This window comes from Miscanthus floridulus, chromosome 13 (assembly GCF_019320115.1).
Source record: "Miscanthus floridulus cultivar M001 chromosome 13, ASM1932011v1, whole genome shotgun sequence".
In the NCBI taxonomy this organism is placed as follows: Eukaryota; Viridiplantae; Streptophyta; class Magnoliopsida; order Poales; family Poaceae; genus Miscanthus; species Miscanthus floridulus.
In genome coordinates this window covers 30,896,971-30,910,432 of record NC_089592.1, presented here as the reverse complement: position 1 = coordinate 30,910,432, position 13,462 = coordinate 30,896,971, and the positions used below count along the sequence as shown (strand labels likewise).

The 13,462-nt window shown below is 40.3% G+C and overlaps 1 long non-coding RNA gene across 1 annotated transcript; it reads left to right on the top strand.

The window, feature by feature from the left end:
* The first annotated feature begins 264 nt into the window (after positions 1–264).
* Positions 265–2,898, top strand: LOC136502028 (uncharacterized). Its single transcript, XR_010770403.1, has 3 exons — positions 265–307; positions 1,737–1,874; positions 2,789–2,898. It is a non-coding gene; the product is annotated as an uncharacterized lncRNA (long non-coding RNA).
* The last annotated feature ends 10,564 nt before the right edge of the window (positions 2,899–13,462 follow it).

The following is a 13,462-nucleotide window of genomic DNA, read 5'->3' as shown; positions in this document are numbered from 1 at the left end:
TTTTGAGATGCTCCTAGCCACGTGAGATGCTTTTGAGCTTCACGTTGGTGTTTCTTCATTTTACTGATTCTTTGATTTTTTTTTACAGTATGTGTGTGTGGTCCAGACTGAAGAACAAAGCCATTTTGGTGCTGGAGAGGGACCCGCTACTCGTGTTCAGCGAGGGCAAGTAAGGCATCACGAACATGTTCTACGCGGCGGCCAGGGGCGGGAGCGCGGACGTGTTCAGGCTGCTGCTCGACCACGCCATGTCGACGAGGTGCTCGACGAATTGCCGGAACGGCGAAGGCAGTGCCGGGTGCTGCAGGTGAGGCATCTACGTTTGTTATTGCTTGCTCCACATCTGCTGAAATGCTTTCTTAACCGTTCTTGCTGTAAGCCTGCATCCTTATGTGAATGGTTATTATCAGTCGTATGTATGTGGATCAAAGAGACTCTTCTTTAGAATAATGTTTGCATGCTTTTCGGATTCTGATTTGCTTTTAGTTCTTCATGTTGAATGCTCAGTTTAGCAAGGATCTGCGTACGGACTACAGAGGATGCATTTCATTAAAACATTAGATGGTTTGCTTTAGAACAAACTACTATGTGCTTGTAGTTTCCTCAGCTAGGTTGATATTGGAAAAGAAATTGTTCATCTAGAAATGCTGAGCGTCACCTAAAAACACTTTGTTACTTCAACAATTCCGTAAAGATTTTTTTTAAAGGACAGACACAATTCTACTAATAAAGGAGCAACTAGTAGGTTAATGTGACAGTAATATAACTTTGCTACTTCACCCAACAAGTTTTATAGTTTAATGTGACAGTAATATAACTTCCAGATGGAGAATGTTCCTATATACTGTTGGCCAGTCTTTTTTATTTCATTTATGATACTGAGCATAGTTATCAACCCATACAGTTCATGATCATAAAGTGTAGGAAGTCTGGTTTGACATAAAAGGTAGCTTTCTTTCCGATCAATATGTCCCTTTCCAATAATTTGCGAACGGAGTGAATATACTTCCTGTTGTTCCAGTTTAGCTCGAAAACTTCACCAGAAAACTCTAGTTTTTATATCCACAAACTTCTTGGTGATGCTATGCAACCAAACTTTCTACCCACATCCTGTTGTTGATATGCAGACAACTTTGTTACTGTTTCTTGATGTGTAGGTTCAGGCTCTAATTTTGTTATCTATTGATATTAGATTCAGCGTGGACAATATTTCCTGGAAGGTTTAAGAGCTGAATTTAAATGTATATCAGATCTGCCTTGCATTACTTGCACATCATTTAGCTGACTTAAGTCCTAATATCTAATGTCAGACATGTAACCATGATACACTTGTAATATATTTCCTGCACCCTGACTTTTGGGATTAATCTATAGATGCTCATCCCTGTTTGTGGTGTGGGAAAAAACACGCCCAAAAGTTTACTTGAACAAATATGTGCTATTATACTTGCTTCTTGCTACAGCTAGTTACAACCATTTTGTGTTTAACAGGAGCCCAGCTGTGAAACTTTTGGGCTACTTTTCACTGGGCCACTGAGAATATGCTTATCATGTCGTAATTATGCTGATTTCCAAAGTATCATATGCTGAGCATTACTGATGACACATTGTAAATATCAGTCTTGCTAAACAATAAATTGTTTCATTGTCGGTTCTTGTAAATATCAGTCAAGCATTGAGTTTATCTCAGTGTCTTGCTAAACAATCAATTGTTTCATTGTCGGTTCTTGTTGAAGGTCATTACACTGAGTGAGGACAACAGGATTCTTGATGAGGAGAACAAAAGGCTGTTGTGTTTACTGGAGGAAGAGTGACGACGCTTGTATGAAACACTGAAAGAAAGAAATCTTCCTGTACATCCACCACGTAAATTGGTAAACTTTGTTGTGTGCTAAGATGAATGATTTTATTGCAAATACATGCAAGTAGTCTAGCTTGAAGGATGGCAGCTTAGATGACTGGGCTCTTGATTCCGATACTGCAGATTAGCCATTTCATTTGAAAACACTGAACAAACATGGTTATCTTATATAATGCTGCTCTGTTTCTTTTTAAGAAAAAATACTGGTGGGCCCTTGTTCTTGATAATTTTATGCCATTCAAGTCAAGAAAGATAGGCTGAAGTTTGAGCATAGATTGATTCACTTCTAATTCATTACTAGTTTAATTAAGCCCATGTTATGCAAGATCTATTTTGCATGAATAATTCATTACTACTGTACATAATATTTTAGTACTTGAGCTGATAAGTTGTATTGCAACGAAAGAGAAGCTTGCACCCTAGGCCTGTTACAGCCCGATCAGTTAATCCAACGGTCAGCTTCTGAATCCAAATTTGATTCTAAACACATAGCACCTGAGACCTGACTACCTTCTAGGATAATTAAAACTGTGTTCGATGCATTCTTGCACTTAAGATGCCAATGTCTGACAGTGAAAAAAGTAACCAAGGTCATTCATTTTCACAGAGTGATCCCAAACTAATCTAAGTAGATAAATATCACTAGCAGAAAGCTAGGAACCAGCAAATAACATTTAACTCACTGTTGTAATACTACAGAAGTGATGATTTCATCTTGTTCCATCCTGACATGCTTGGGGTTTGTTGTTTATTCCTCATTGGTTGTAGTAGATGACTATTTAACTGCAGTAGGAGAAAAAAACCTATAATTTGGCTTGAGTTTCTAGAAAATTGTTGTCTACACTTGCTTATTACAAACTCATATTGTACAGTAGCTTTCATTTTTTTTCTCCACTTGCCTAATTACATGGTGGTTATATTTTTCAGGAAGTGATGGGCACTAATCTTTGGCTTGAGTTTCTGGAAAATAGTTCTCCACATAACCTGGTGGATGTGCTCTATTGTTGGCAAGCCATTGCTTTTGGTTTTTGAGTTCCTAGAAATGATTGTGTGCACAAACCTTAGTATGTTAAACACAAAATACTAGTATTGCTTGCTGTGATGTGCATTCATGTAATCTTTTGGTGCTTGACTTCAGTACACAAACATATGGTGTGCAAGACAGATTGTATGTTACATGTATTGACCTCCATGTGATGTATGTGTTTCTGTACCATTATTAGATGGACATTAAGCTTAAAAGTGGGTTTGATATGTGCTAAATGTTTTCTAATTGTATTTATTTTTTTGGGTGTATTTATAGTGTCCTGTTGAACAATCTGTTGCTATAAATACATGGACTATTGCATGATCTGTCGGTATATGCTTGATAACAGAGCATCTGTCGCTAAAAACTAGCAATGGACTATCTATCGCTATAAATATTCAGGGCAGCAGACTGTCTGTCGCTAAAAGTACTGTCTAACGCTAAAGATTTTTAGCGATAGGACTTACAGCATCTGTAAAAGTCTGTCGCTATAACTTTTTAGTGTCAGATTGTCTGTCGCTGTAGCCGCTTTTAGCGTCAGACCATCCATCGCTAATCTTGGTGTTGTAGTGTAGTGATAAAAATAGCCAATGCTCTAGCCCCTTGTTCCATGTTGCTAAAAAGCATCTTTTAGTGTTTATTGCATATACCATTAGTCAAGTTACAAGATCATGGCTTTAGTTTGAGCACTAGCATCACACTATCCAATGCATAAACCCATAGGAATCAAGGTACAAGGTACAAAGTACTAGGAAATCCTTAGTGGTAATCAAGGTAGACACATGCAGCATGAGTTAAATGATTAAAGGTGTATAGGACAACAAGGAAGATCACATACTATACTTGCCTTAAACTCATATCCTTCTTCTATTGAATTGTAACCTCAAAAGAACTTCTGGATCACCAACTTCTTTTATATCACCAACGCAAAGCTCACCGATTGGACATGATCATAAAGCACCACACAAGCATCTATGCAATCATACACGAAGCAAACAATAGATCTAAATTAGAACAGTACGCCAAACATAAAATCAAGATGAAAAGTTTGTAAAACGAATCTACATCTCGCTACGAACACAGACATGAAAAGCACTCTAATCGGAGCTATAATGAAAAAATTATGAATTAAACAAGATTTCCTTTAGTAAAATAATAGATTAAATCTAACCTCGAATTTCAAAAGTTGAAAACATGTATAACATTAGCTTGAACATGTAGATTACTCAATTACGAATCTAACGCAACTTGAACGGAGCAAAACGGAGTTAAAACAGAGATTTTATGGCCTAAATAAAACTAATGGCAAAATTGTAAATAAATGGATCTTCTATTTCGAATTAAAATAAATAAAATTTTGAATCTGGAGTGGACTGCGGGTTCGAATATGGAAAAGTACAGGGGCTCTTTTGCAAATAAACCCGGCGAAGGGTACGGGTTAATCTCAACCGTTGGATTGAGATTGGATGGCTGAGATTAGAAGACGGGAAAGGAGAGAGAAGGGGCGACCGGCCAGAACAAGGAGCCGGCACGGCAGGACGCCAATGTCGGCAGCGAACACTTCGCCGGAGATTGCAAAAATAGCCCTAGAGGCCATGGGAGAGCAAACCGGAAGCACAGGGAGAAAGAGAGGAAGATGCCAAACTCGACTAGGCAGCTTACCGAGGCGCGGAGCGAACGGAGGCGACGTGGTGCTTGGTGGGGCGACGGCGGACAGAGGCGCTAGGGTTCGCGGTGGCTGCGAGCTCAATTAGGGGCAGCGGCTGATGCTAGGGCGGGATAGGGAGGCGACACGGTGCGGGCACACGGTATTTATGGTTGGGAGCATCTTGGGAAGCACGGCAAAGGGAGGAGGCGTGGCGGCGGTGAACACCGATGCGGCAGCGGAGAGTCCGGCTTGGTCTGGAGGTAGGATACGGCGGTGTGGCTGACACGTGGGCCTAGGATGGCGGTGAGGGAGAGAGCAGGGCTAGTTCATCAGCGGAATGGAGGGGAGAGGAAGCAGGGATGTGTGGGCACATGGCTTTGCTGTTGGGCTGCTTGCTGAGGGCGGAGCTAGGCCAATGCGAGGGAGCGGGGCAGGCCGAAAGGGGTGGAGCTAGGCTTGCTGGCTTGTTGGGCTGAGAACAGAGAGAGAGGAGGAAAAGAATTTATTTTTTTTTATTTTTTAAACATATTTTCAACTCCAAATTTAATTCAAATTCAAATCCTTTCGAAATTTTGATCAAACCTAATCATCACAAATAAATATGCAGCAGCATGTATGCGCAACAATGTTGCTAAGCCTTATGATGAATTTTAATTTAATGAAATTTTTTATTTTCCTATGTTTTCATGAGCACAAAAATTCAAAATTAACTCCATTTACATCTATTTAAAAAGGAGCAAATTTTAGGGTGTTACAATTTTACCCCCCTTAAGATGAATCTCGTCCTCGAGATTTAAAAGACGTTGACTAGGAGATAGGGATACTCCATCTTTGGATTCTCCTTTACTTCCTTGTGTAGTTCCATTGTGCAGTTCCATGCTCTTGATAAGAATCCCACTTTACTTTGCATACCTATTAACCTTACTCCAAGTATCTTGCCAAATTGATTCCAAGATTCTGATAGATACTCCAAACAATACTCAGGTGACTCCAATCACTAGCCACCTTTCCTTTTTAGTCCATACCTATTAGACCTCTTTCTTCATATGTTCACCTTCCAATGGAGCCTTTTCACTTTGTTGGCTAGAAGGAGATTCTTCCCCCAATCTTCAAAACATTAATGATTCCGGTTAAGTTGCTCAATCCTTAAATACAATTCTTAGTCCTTGGTGTCACCCGAACTTTCTTAGCATAACTCTCCTTTGCTAAGGCATCGTCCATGACTTTGCTTCTCCAAGTGATAGCACTTTTGCAAGGCATAATCAATTTCATTCCAACGATAAAATCACTAGCTCAAAGCCATCTTAGTGAAGATGTCCTTTAGATTCTTATGACCCACCTAGATGTCACTTTTATGTCCAAGAAGATAGTACTTCATGCTCCACAATGGATAACTCTAGATCATATGTCAGATGTTCCATCTCATGTTTTCTTGCATAAACCTCTACTTTTTCTTCCTGCATATGAACATATCCCACACCTTTGACAGGGTGCATCATACTGGATATAAAGTTCTTGTCCTGATCTAACAAAGCTAATACATAGGTTTTACTCCAACCTCTTTTTTTCTCCATCAAATACTTAGCTAAGGTATCTTGATCCAAACTTAAAACCTTCTCCAATAATATTATCAATACCTTAACGATCTTGGATAAGCCTCCCTTGAACCTCTGACCAAATCTCATTATTGAAGCCCTAAGTTTCTCTCTTACATCCTTGGGTAGGTTCCAATCACATCATTAACTTTCTTCAATCCAAAACTTTTTGTCATGCTTAGTATATCATTGGGATTTCCTGAGACTCCATAGAACCATCTGTAGTTATCAGATATCTCATTCCTATGTCATCAACGCCTACTTGTCCTAGGTATGTTGAAGATTGGACTCCTAGCTGAGGATAGCTTGAATTGTAGAGCCATATTAACAAATGTGTCCATTCCTCATAGATGATCCAATAACTTATCAACCGAGCAAAGGATACTTACTCTAGATGATGAAGCCCTTAAGTGATATACATCCTTTGGGTACCACCTTTCTTATCAGATTACCCGATTCTTCCAAGTGAGAGCCAGAGAGTATGACTTGAACTTCATATGGCACCTTGAGCATTCGAACCCTTCTTAGTTGGATAGCTTGCATAGGCGTGATCATCTATCTTATTGATCTCTTCCAAAGGTGTTTGTTCCTCTACATTGACATCTAAAGACTCACAATCCACTTTACTATCCTCATAGGACACACTTTCTAGTAGGTCATTCTCATATTCCTCAGGTGCAGGTTGAATACCCTCATACTCAATTCTTTCTCCTGACGGTGTTGTTAGAAGCACCGAACGTTCGGCATACTTAATCACTCCTTTACAAGCAGATAACCATCCCTTTCCAAGGATAACATCAATGTCCATTAACTCCAAAACTATAAGAGGTTTGCCTCAAAGTTTACCCCCTTTATGTCAAGACTAACTTTTGGGCATATGCGGTTTGCCTTTATTTCTCCTCCTCGAGAGTTAACTATTAGGGGTTTCCTCATCAAAAGCATAGTTATCTTATGATCTTCTACATATTCCCTAGATATGAACGAATGTGAAGCACTCGGGTCAAACAAAACCATGGCAGTGGCTGAGCTTAATGCAATCAAACCACAAACGACCTCTGATGAGGACATGACCTCCATACATATGACCATGCTTGGAGAACCATATGGAGACCAAGGAGATCAGCAAGGGTGTCCAAGTCAAGAAGGAGGTCCGAGGCTGATTCGGTTCGAGTCCCCAAGGTGGAGGCCCAAAGCAACTTAAGTTCGAGTCTATCTCGGGTTCCAGGACCAGTCTGCCTTAAATTGGTCACCCAGGACACATCCAGACTCCGTTTTCGATGATCCACATATGCATGGAAAGCTAATTGGATAAGGAAGCCAACTCAATTAATTTCACATCAAAAGACCTTCGGAATCAATAGGAATCGTCGAAACAAGTCAGCATCCAGAATCTGTCAGGGTGCTGCGACACCGTCTTTTGGTCCATTGGACCGTGTATCGTGTTTGGGCCCATTAGGGGGTGTGTCTAGGGGGGGGTAACGCCCAAGACTCTATAAATAGCAGCCATTACTCTCCTTAGGGTTTGGGTTTTGTTTAGTTCTTGATTTTCTTATAAAACAGACATCGTTTTGCTGCAACTGTCGCCGCCAAGGCCGCTTGCTGTGAACCAGGGCCCCAGTTCTTGATCTTGTTCGCCTGTGGCGATTAGTCCTTTCGAATAAAGACTTGAACTCCTTCTTGATTTCATAAGCCTCATATTTATTTACAATTTCAGATTGCGTTCATCCCGTTCTTGCTTGTGTTCTCGATTCGCTTGCAGGAAAGCCTTCTCGACGAGGTCAATCGCGTTCGCGTGGTTGGTAACTAACGGAGCAGTGGTGTAACGGTTGCGGGGGTCCGAATCAATCTTGGTTCGAAGCCTAGATCGTGAACGTCGACTCTCCACCAATCGACGCTATCATACCTTTCGAAAGATCGGGCCTAGTCTACATCAAGTGGTATCAGAGCCCTTGTTGCCCATTAGGTATATCTTTGTTTCCCCCTTTAGATTATTACTGTTTTTGCATTACCTACAGTCCACAAAAAGCCAAAAAAAATACATCATCACATATTCCCTGTCCTATAGCCTCATTGTGTTGTGCAAGTTCATCTCTGATTTGTGTTGTTGAGTTTGTGCCCTAGGTCAAGTTCTTGTTGCTGGTTTTAGATCGTTTTTAAGTCCAGTTTGTGTTTTTCCCTTTGTTTTTCATCATAATCCATGAACACCTTCAAGTATTGCTGTGATTCCTTTGTATTCATCAAACCCTAGTCCATGCCATCTTATTTGTTACACTTGTCTTCACTGTTTTCATCAAATCCTTGCTGTCGTGACCAATTTTGCGCACATTGTTCCCGTTTTGTCCTCTAATTCGGAGTCCTTTCTTAAAACTGGTCTAGTTTTCGCATACGAACTCCGTTTTCGATGTTCCATATATGCAAATCGATCAAAAAAAATTTTGGATCCGTCCATCCCCCGCGTTGTTGGGGTTCGAAAATTTTAGATTGGTCAAAAAGTGGTCACAAGATCCTCGTTTCGTGGTCACAAGGTCTTTGTCGATTTCGAGCATGTCCTCTGGAAATTCCACAGGCCATGTCTTTTACTTGTTTAAGCTCAAATTTTCTGTGGTTACTTCTTTTGTGCTCCTAAGTAAAGAAAAAATATCAAAAAAAGAAAAAGAAAAAGTCGAAGAATCCCAAAACAAACAACGACAGCCCAAAAATAGAGAAAAAAGAGAGGGACAAAAGTGGAACAATATCTAGAGGAGCACATAGAGAGCGCCATTTGAGCTGTATTTGCGTGTGCTGATTTCTACCTTGTTCCTAATCATATTCTTGCTGTCCACATCACTTGATACATCTGGTACTTAGAACGTGAGTAGGCCAGCAACTAAGACAAGTACTTGGGATACTTATTTAGCTTTGCTAATTAGTTGTGAATTTGTTATTCCTTGCTACTATATTGTGCCTGTCCAAGCTCCACTTTCTTCTAACCAAGTACAGGTTCGCCTTGCAACTATTACACTCAAGCTACAACGGTATCACAGTCACCGACTGATTGCACCGCCTGTTGCTTTGGTAAGAACACTTGTAAGACCGTGGTAAGACGCTTGAGAGTTGAGTGCCTTATTTTTCCTTGTCCACATCCTATAGTAGTTCATAGGAAAATACATACTTGTGTGTTTTCTTGTTTGATTCTAACAATAACAGGTTGTTCATATCCACCGACTTATGATGGTATAGGTGCTAATGAGTACATGGAGTGGGAAATTGCCATCGATAACATATTTGCTACTCGCTTTATGTGTCCAAGGAGGAAGGTAAAAAATGCAGTTAGTGTTTTGCGACATTCTGCTTTATCTTGGTGGGAGTCGTTAGATCCTTCTGATAAGCCTCAAACTTGGAATGATATGAAACTTCTTATGCGAGAAACCTTTGTTAATCCACCTCCTGTTTTGACTTCATATGATGAGGTGCACCATTTAGAGGAAGAGTCTGTTGTTATTCCTCCTGCTATGCCTAACCTTTTGTAGGACAATGTAGAAAAGAGCGAGGATGACGTGACAGAAAATGAGAAGCTCACAGCCTCATGTGAAAATTCAGAACTATCAACTATTACCCCTGTTGAACATGAGAGCAAAGGTAATGCCCATGATGCTAAACTCACAGAAGGTGAGAGTTCTCTTCATGTGCTGAATTTTTTCACCAATCATGCTATGATAGAGCAAATTTTAGTGGAGCCTTCGCTTGATTTACCTTTGTCACAAGATGATTTGCTTGATGTTTCTTATGATGAAGATGACTTTCATGATGATATTTATGTTATACCTATGCAATCATTGAAGAATGATCATGATATATGTGTGCTGAAATCGAGCACTTGTGCTGAAAATAGACTTGTTATTCATAATGCTAGTGAAGTTGATGAACTAAAATTGTTGTCTTCTTTAAATACTTTGGGTTACATTGAATTTGATGTTTCATGTAATCTTAGTTCTTTAGAGGAGAAACTTTATGCATATGCTGATTTGCCATGGTTCTCTAGATATACATATCATGTTTTTGGTAAATATAACAACCAAGGGTAATATTTGATACAACAAGTTTACATTTATACAAATCCGAATTCTCCTTTTGTTGTACAAATTAATGATCAACTAGAGGACAGTAAAATCAACACTATTGTTATGCCATATTCCTCTAGTTTTGCTTTTCGAACACAAGTGGAATCTAGAGAAAGGGAGCATATATTTCTTGTTAGTACTAATCGTTTGCAGGATAGTATTGACAAAGATTGTGTGTATTTCAATCGAGCAGACTACATGTCTGTAGGGCAAGACATGCTACAAACCTGGACATATGGTCATATTCTTTATCACAACATTGTCCATTCCTATTATTTTGGAAACCTCGTTTGTCCTCATGTTGTGCAGGATCGACTTCAAGCAAAATCGACGCCGAGGATGGCTTTTCGTCAAGAAAGGGAGGATGATGAGGACATAACCTCTATACATATGACCATGCTTGGAGAACCATATGGAGACCAAGGAGATTAGTGAGGGTGTCCAAGTCATGAAGGAGGTCCGAGGCTAATTCGGTTCGAGTCCCCAAGGTGGTGGCCCAAAGCAACTTAAGTTTGAGTCTGTCTCGGGTTTCAGGACCAGTCTGCCTTAAATTGGTCACCCAGGACACATCCGGACTCTGTTTTTGATGATCCACATATGGATGGAAAGCTAATTGGATAAGGAAGCCAACCCAATTTGTTTAATGTCAAAAGACCTTCCGAATCAATGGGAATAATCAAAACAAGTCAGTGTTCAGAATCTGTCAGGGTGCTGCGACACCGTCTTTTGGTCCGTTGGACCGTGTATCATGTTTGGGCCCATTAGGGGGAGCGTCCAGGGGGGTAACACCCAAGACTCTATAAATAGCAGCCATCGCTCTCCTTAGGGTTTGGGTTTTGTTTAGTTCTTGATTTCCTCATGAAACAGACGTCGTTTTGCTGCAACTATCGCCGCCAAGGCCGCTTGCTGTGAACCAGGGCCCCAGTTCTTGATCTTGTTCGCCTGTGGCGATTAGTCCTTTTGAATAAAGACTTGAACTTCTTCTTGATTTCATAAGCCTCATATTTATTTGCAATTTTAGATTGCGTTCATCCCGTTCTTGCTTGTGTTCTCGATTCGCTTGCAGGAAAGCCTTCTCGGCGAGGTCAATCGTGTTCGCGTGGTTGATAACCAACGGAGCAGTGGTGTAACGGTTGCGGGGGTCTGAATCAATCTTGGTTTGAAGCCTAGATCGTGAACATTGAGTCTCCACCAATCGACGCTATCATACCTTTTGGAAGATCGGGTCTAGTCTACATCAACCTCCTTAGCTCCATGAGTGGTAATCAGATCCACATTGTTCAACCTGCCTTGAATGTAGTTTTGCTTTAACTTATTTTCTTGCACCTGCTCCTAATGGACATTTTGTTCTAGCTTCTGCTGCTATTGATTTTGGCTTTGATTACTCTCAGCAAGCTTCTCAAGACAATTGTTCTTATAGTGTTCAATTTCACCACAATCATAATCTTCCTCACTAGTAGAAGTATTTGTCTTCATCAAGGTGATAGAAGGAGGTGACAGACATAGCTCTTAAGAACTAAAATGCTACACTTTATCATTGGGGTGCTAATACTGATCCTGATCTATACTCCCAAGCAGATTCATAGGGTGTGACTGATATTCTAATTGCATAGCAAAACAAAGATGAGTGTTTCTTAACTGGTGTTGAAGGTCACGCTTTCTCTTCTTCTCTTCCATCTCTCCTAGAGTATAGCATAACAATTGAGTGAACCTATCACGATACTCACACATTGACATGGAGCCTTGCTTCAAGTTGAGAAACTCATCTTGCTTAAGTTCTACCACACCTAACGGAATATGGTAGGTCCTGAAGTTCTCGCTAAACTCCTTCAAGGTGATCTGTCTAGCATTGTTGGGGTGTCCATACCGGTAAGACTCCCACTAGTCTTGTGCTGCGCTCTGGAGTTGGCCGAACGCAAAAAATCACCTTCTCATGGTCATCACACTGAGCTATGTCAAGTTATCTCTCCACAGCTCTAAGCCAGTCATCAGCTTCTAGTGGTTCACTTGTATGAGAGAATGTCGGTGGGTGTCCCTTCATAAATTCACCACGCTTGTCAATAGGTGGTGCTTGATGCGGGTTGTTCAACACACTTTGAGCAATAGTCTATAATAGTTGAGTCTGCGTCATCAAAGCCTGCTCTATAGATAGGGGATTAGGTGGTGGTGGATTAGAATTGGTAGGATTCCTTCGGTCATCATGTGAAGCACTTCTCCTGGTAGCAACCATCACAGAGATAATCGATGCTTTCAAATGAATAACTAGAATGCATGAAACTTTCTCTTGCAACTTCTTCAACTTGGCTACCCCCTTAACAAAAGATCAACTAGGGGACACAAAAAGGGTAGCTTGCACCTTCTTCCAAATGAGCTAATTAGTATCAAGACATTCTGACATCCCAGTGATACTCTTGTGTATGGGCAAGAACAAGAAATCTAAAATTCCTTGCGAGTAGAAAAACAATGGCAGAGTAAATAGCTGTACCTCTCATTCTGTTAATCCAATGAAGTTGTAGCTTATACCATTGGAAAGCTTATCAAATCCTCCACATGCACTTGTCACTATCCAACGACCTTTGACAACTATGCATATGTTCCTGGTAACTTAAGAAGTCTGTCGGGTGTCCTCGGGGAACCCCAAATCATCCATGATTTCCGAGCAGGATCACATTACAGAGTCATTGCAGTATTACAACATTTATTCAAATATCAACACTAGAGTGAAATCAGCAGAAGTCTTACGGTAACATAGTTTACAAACTAGTTGTTCAAACCTTACAAACTAAGTTCGATAATTATTACAAACCATAGTAGTAGTGGAGTGGCATAATTAACATATATATAACACACAAAATAAACATCCTGCCCAAGGATCACACATTTACTTCTCATCGTCAGAACGAACGATAGTCATGCAGCACGATCCAAAATAGATCTGATCATGAGGCTCACCTGCAACAAGGGTCAACGAACCCTGAGTACAAAAGTACTCAACAAGACTTAACCGAAATATTAACTGATAACTTAGGAATGCAGGCTCAGGGATTCAAGGTATAGCTTTAACAATGATCAAAGTTCTTTTGCATAAAAGCTCTTTTAACAAAATTCTTTATATAGAAAACTTCATAAGAATTATATACAAAGCTGACACGATCTGCGCTGAGATCATGAAACTTCATATCCAACACCTTCACAGAGCTTAATCAAGTTCCAGTTATTAATACTACGATG